Raw genomic sequence first — 7,330 nt, forward strand, 5'->3', positions numbered from 1 at the left:
AAAGCGTCTGAGACGACATTAGCCTTTCCCGGATGGTAGCTAATCTCGCAGTCGTAGTCCTTCACCAACTGTAACCACCATCTCTGCCTCATATTCAGTTCTTTCTGTGTGAAGAAATACTTGAGACTCTTGTGATCCGTGAAAATCTGGCATTTCTCGCCGTACAAGTAGTGCCTCCAAATCTTCAACGCAAAGACAACAGCTGTTAATTCTAAGTCATGCGTCGGGTAATTCTTCTCATGCACCTTCTACTGCCTGGAAGCATAAGCTATAACCCAACCCTGCTGCATCAATACTGCGCCTAACCCGAGCTTAGATGCATCGGTGTATAGCACAAAATCACCTTGCCCTGTCGGCATGGCTAACACTGGTGCTGAAATAAGAGCTTGCTTCAAAGTATCGAAGCTCTTCTGGCACTCGCCACTCCACACGAATTTAGCATTCTTCTTGGTCAGTGAAGTGAGTGGCACTGCTATGGACGAAAACCCCTGGATAAACTTACAGTAGTAACCGGCTAAACCCAGAAAACTACGGATTTCTGATGCATTCTTCGGTTCAACCCAATCCTTAACTGCCGCTACCTTGGTTGGATCCACCTCAATTCCACTGCTAGAAATTATATGACCCAAAAAGGCTACCTTCTCCAACCAAAACTCACATTTACTGAACTTCGCAAACAACTTGCGGCCCTGCAAAACATGCAACCCTGTCCTCAAATGCTGGCTATGCTCCTCATGGCTCTTCGAGTAAATGAGAATGTCGTCAATAAATACTATGACGAACTGATCAAGGTAAGGCTGAAATACCCGGTTCATGAGGTCCATGAAAATTGCTGGAGCATTCGTCAGTCCAAACGGCATCACTAAGAACTCGTAATGCCCATACCTGGTCCTGAAGCCTGTCTTGTGAACATCTGCCTCTTTCACCTTCAGCTGGTGATACCCTGATCGAAGATCTATCTTAGAGAACACTGTAGCTCCCTGCAACTGGTCGAACAAGTCTTCGATTCTAGGAAGTGGGTATTTGTTCTTGATCGTTACCTTGTTTAATTCTCGGTAATCGATGCACAGCCTCATACTCCCATTCTTCTTCTTTACAAAAAGCACTGGTGCGCCCCAAGGCGAGCAACTAGGGCGGATAAATTCCTTGTCAAGAAGCTCCTGAATCTGCTGCTTGAGTTCTAACATTTCAGTTGGAGCTAATTGGTACGGTGCCTTAGAGATTGGCACAGTGCCTGGCATAAGGTCGATCGCAAACTCCACCTCTCTCTCTGGTGGAAGACTTGTGACATCATCAGGAAAGACGTCTGGGAAGTCTTTGGCTACTGGCACCTCTGATATAGATGGAGTGGGCACATCAGGTGCTGAAATGATGCTGGCCAAGAACGCCTGACACCCCTTAGAATTAAGTCTCCGTGCCTGCATGCAAGAGATCATGCGCGGGAAACTCCTCCATCTGGCTGGCTCAAAAAGAAACCTGCTCCATGCCCGGCGGTCTAACCAATACTGACCTCTTCTGAAAATCAATCAGAACTCTGTTCTTCGTCAGCCATTCCATTCCCAAAATAATGTCGAACTCTGGCATCGGCAAGACGATCAAATCAGCATACACCAGGTGGCCGTGCAATTCTAGATCAATGTCTTTGACCACACTAGCAGCTGACAGCTCTTCCCCTGATGGGACGGTTACTGAATAATTCACGTCGAGTCCAATGGTCTTGATATCCAAGTGACTAGCGAACGCTTCTGATATGAAAGAATGGGTGGCACCTGAGTCTATCAGGGCCTGAGTGGCTATTATCTTAATGAAAATATTTCATGAGGGACGTTAGCACAACACAAACTTATATCCCAAAGTTTCTAATCGACGTCAAGCATAGTAGAAATTAGCATTCCAAGTCACTCAAAAGTATTACTAGCACCCTAATAATCCCAAATAGAATTCAACACACGCAAGGCAAAAATAATACAGAGCTTAGGTAGAAACGTTACCGGTCAGTATAGTCGTGTCTGGGTTCGCCTCTTGTGCGTGCATGGTTAACACTCTGCCCTGAGTTTGGTGCTTCCACTATGGGCACTCTTTCAGCATGTGGTCAGTAGATCCACATTTATAACACTTGCCTGACCCATATAAGCACTGTCCCGGATGCTGGCGGCTTGCATTTAGGACACACTGGAAAATTAACGGGTTTCTGAGGCACCCCTGCTGCTAAATTGGACCTTTGCCCTTTGGCGGTCCATATATGGTTTCTTCCCCGGCGGCCCCTGAAACGCCCTCTTAAACTGAGGTCTCTGATGCTGCTGCTGCTGGGGTTGCGGTGGTGCTTGGTAGGGCCTCTTGCCCTGCCTTTCCATCTCGATATCCCTCAAATCCTGCTCTGCCGCCAATGCTCTAGATACGGCGACTGCATAGCTAGTAGGACCAGCTACTCTCACATCGCGGCGCAAGATCGGCCGCAATCCATCCTTGAATGCCTCAGCTTACTCTCGGCATCATTAGCTATCAGGGGTACGAAATGACACCCCCTCTCAAACTTCCTCACAAAGTCTGCAACACTACTGTCTCCCTATCGCAGTGTCATAAATTCCCTGGTTAGACGGGAACGTACTTCTTCAGTGAAGTACTTGGAGTAGAAAACCTCCTTGAAACCATTCCAAGGCAAAACCTGTAAGTTGACTGCCACTGATGCACTCTCCCACCATAGTCATGCGTCCCCTGACAGAAGGAACGTGACACACCTGAACCTATCTGCATCGGTCAGTTCCATAAAGTCAAAAATTACCTCGATGGACTTAATCCATCCCTCAGCTATCATCGGGTCGGTGGTACCCGAAAACTCCTTAGGATTCATCCTCCTAAATCTCTCATACACTGCTTCCGGTCTGGGCCTCTCCCCAGCATCTACTGCAAGTCTGGTTCCTCGCAAACTGTGCGAAGAACTGAGTCATTCCTGCAAGCATCTGTGCCTGCATATCTGGCGGTGGAGGTGGAGGAGCGTCTCTTCTCTCCTTCGAGGCTCTCTGTCCTCATCCCTTGCTTCACGGTCGATCACACGTCTAGGAGGCATTCTGTTCCAACAATTTACCCAACACGTAAACCCACTATGCAAGAATATATAATAACAATAACATAGATGCACGTACTCTGAACTCGAAAATGTAAACAGGCTGAAATCATGACAATGCGCTTACTACATAACATAATTCAAAACTTTAAAACTTACAGACTTGAGGTGTGACTTCGTGAGCTTTTTGCGACTGGCAGTAGGCATAACCCTTTACAAGAACATCGCTCTGATACCAACTATAACGTATCGTACTTTTACTGCTCAAAATTTGCGGAAGAATTAAAAATTTTCTTAAATAAAAACGCGAATATTCAAAATTTGATAAAACAACTGTCCGTCCTCAAAATTTGTTGCAACAGGAATTCTCAAAATGGTGTCTACCAAAAGTATTTGCTCGAGCCTCAAACAGTAACACAAAATCAGAGTAAATAAACATTTTCATAAAACTAAAACTTGGCGGTCCTCGGGTTTAGCCTCCCGCTCAGTCCAAGCCTGCTCCTTGGTCCCCACCTCCTGTCTCCTCATAAACATCCTCACATGCATCGTTCAAGTCTAGTGAGTTTAAAGACTCAACACGTATAAACTGGAAGTAACAAGTACTACATAATAAGATCACATGCAACTTTAAAATAGGACATACATACTTTAAACTTGAACTTGCAAGATAAAACTTGAACTATACGTGCACACATACTAAGACGTGCCATCAACATAAACTTTTCCTAAACATGCTTGCATACTTGAACATACTTAAACATACATAGCTTCATCATTTTGCGTAGAGGATGTTTCAAAGCAAGTGACCCATAACATAATTCGCCTGATCAGACTAAACCACAGTACTGGGCTGACAGGGACGTATCCACTGCCACATACATGAGATCCCCATTCATAATTTAACGGGCAGATTGGTCCACGTTCATAATTTAACGCTTTCCAATCACGATCTAACCCGTTCATAATTTAACGGGGTGGAGAGGTCCTCGGCCACGTTCACCGACTTCCAAACCCATTCATAATTTGGTCACAAGACATTTAGCATACCTCAAAAACTTGAAATATTATTTTTTGCACGTCGAACATACTTACTTGGCGTTGAGGGATTCGTTGGATCTCGCTTGGGGTCGTTGCTGCAACATACTAAACATGAACACAACACTTAACTTGCATAACTTAGACGTAGGTATTCGTGCTCACCTCGAATTCAATAAATAACTTAAGACATTCTAGAACACACGGGACTTGACCTCATTTAAATCATCGTACTAACCCAAGACATGAAACTCCAAAACAAAATAAGATTTCCCAAAAATATGGAGTACACGGACCCCGTGCATGGGTCCGGGTAGGGGTCCGTGTAGGTGCGCAAAAAGGAATACTCGGGGAGAAGAAGGGACACGGACCCCGTGCCCAGGTCCGGCTCCGGGTCCGTGTAGACTCGGTAAAATTACACTTCGATGGATAGAAAGGCACGGACCCCGTGCATGGGTCCGTGTAGGGGTCTGTGTAGTCTCGGTAAAAATGCACCAAGGAGAAAACGAAGGCACGGGCCCCGTGCCAAGGTCCGTGTCCAGGTCCGTGTACCTGAGGGAAGTGCAAACTCACGAAATTTCAATACATGCAATACTTATCAATCTAGACTCAATAGTACGGACCATGAATCGACACCTCGACACATCCTAACATGCCAAAACGTCGAACCAACTTCATACAAGCACACAAAGCAATAACGTCCACCTTACGACACATACAATTAAAAAAAAACGTGGCAATTGACTCCAAATCGGTTCCTACGACTTCTATTGTATTCGAGTGCCTATCAACACTGAACGACATGTCAAATAACAACCCAACATCATACTAATCATACCTAGACGCAGCAACGATCACCCGTCGATTCCTAACGAAGCCTGCAACAATAAAATCTCAAAAACGCATCAATACATAATTTTTCTGAAAACGCAGTTTGCGCAGTCCCACGAAAACCGTCATAACTCACTCAATTTTTATCCAAATATTTTGAATTTTATATCAAATCGAAGGTATCAAAAAATTCTACAATTTTCATGTTGAAAGTTTTCTCAGAATCCCGACCGAAAAATCGCAGTTTTCAAAAGAACAGCAAAAACGGGATTTGAGATCTAAAACTTATTTCAAAACTGATCCAAATCGTTTTCCGCTCCAACAACGAACGTCACACATGAATTTTTACACATAAATAACAACACAATGCATAATATGACGAGATCGATGCAGAAATAACAGAATATACGTGCCTTTTGATATTTAAAATACCGTAACGACGATACCGAAGCGGAAACGGAGTGAGGGTCGATCCGGGACGAACGTGGCACGATTTTCTTTGAAGAAAATTCAACAAAAACTTTGCTGGAACTGAAGGGGAGGGGCGGCTGCTCACTTGGGGAAGAACCCTAGGTTTTCTCTTTATTAAAAATCTGAAAATAAGATGTGTAGGGTGTGTTGTGTGTTTTATTGTGTGTAAAAACGTGTAAGTGTGTGTGAGTGTGCGTAACGTGTGTGTGGGTTTTTAATTAGGAGAAAGTAGTGCTAAGTTAACCAATTAAAATACTACAAAAAGGTTAGCACACACTAATCTAATCAAACTCTTCAATTAAAATAATTACACACCAATTTTAAAAGTTTTAAACTCTTAAATCACTCAACACATAAATAAGACTTTAAAATACTAAAACTTAGTAAATCCTTTATCCCTATCCTCCACTTAAAATAAAAATACCATGTTTTAAATTGCCAAAATCGTCACCGGTCTTTTCCTCGATCCCGCCTCGAGTAATCGCCTGAGACATGAAACTTGAAAAACATTTTAACGTGCATCACATAAACATAATTACTTTAAAATAATGCATTTAAATAAATCATGCGTCACTAAAATCGTTTTAAACTTATATAAAATATTTAACAATTTAAATAATGCATGTGTTATACGTGTAATGAATTTGGGCACTACAAGAAGTGAATGAAATTCTTTATTCTTCTTGATTCAAAGGCAGTCTGTACAACTCTAATTTAAAAAAAGAGATTACAACAAATAAGGAAAAATAACCTATCAAGTCTCCTAAAAACAGAAATAACCTAATATACATATATAAGGAATCAACTACCCATATTCTCAAGATTTGATGGGAGACTAATGTACATATATAAGGAAAGCTGCCCATATTCTCAAGATTTAATGGGAGACTGATTTGTTAATGAAGTATTCTCATTATCCTACACTCCCCTCAAGCTGGGCTACAAATGTTGATTAAGCCTAGCTTAGAACTCAAATCTTCAAATTTATTCCGTGGAAGTGACTTAGGAGGGTGTATTCAATGTAAGGAAATTTATTGATTTTAAATGACTTTTGTAGATTTTAAAAGTCTAGATGTATTCAATTAAGAGTTTTACATACTCTATAGAAGTCTAATGGTATTCAAAATAGACACTTTTAAAAGTCAAGTGATATTCAACATTGACTTTTAAAAACTCTATAAAAGTCTATATGTATTCAAATTTTCAATAGACTTTTAATAACTTCATGGAAATTCATTAACATACAAACATTAAAGCCTAAGGTACAAATATAAATTGTCAAAAATTGTATTTGGTTCAACCCAAAGATTTGGATGGACTTCTAACTCAATTACGTGCTATTTATTTCTCTCTGTCGCTTCACATCACCTCTCTTCTTATCTTCTCTCCTCTCATATATCTCTATCACTCTCTCAAATTTTTGAAGTGTATCTCTATATATATTTTCATCTTTCCTTTTCAAATTTTTCATTTTTTGGCTGATTGTTCATTTAATAATTTTTTATTTTAATATCATAGGAAATTTTGAATTCTAGAATTGATTTTGTGATTTTAATTTATGATTTATACAAATTAATGTAATATTTAATAATAATAAAAGATGATCCAAAAAAATGTCGTTCAATTCTTAATAAATTAAATAGACTCGCAACAACCATGATTTTTAAAATTCGTTTTAGCATTTTCAATTAATATGTAAGCTATGATATTTTTATACAAAATTATATTCACACAATGCTAAATAATATTCTTTTTGCATTTATATAATTAATTCAAAAACAAGGTTACAGATTAATCAATTAATGTATTTTAAAAAATTTATAAATATGCATACAAACTCACATATATACACATGTAAGGATTAAATTATTTAACTTTTAAATAAGTAAATTTATTTATTAATATAAATATTAAAAAACTATTTCAAAC

This window comes from Primulina tabacum, chromosome 6 (assembly GCF_025594145.1).
Source record: "Primulina tabacum isolate GXHZ01 chromosome 6, ASM2559414v2, whole genome shotgun sequence".
NCBI classification, from domain to species: Eukaryota; Viridiplantae; Streptophyta; class Magnoliopsida; order Lamiales; family Gesneriaceae; genus Primulina; species Primulina tabacum.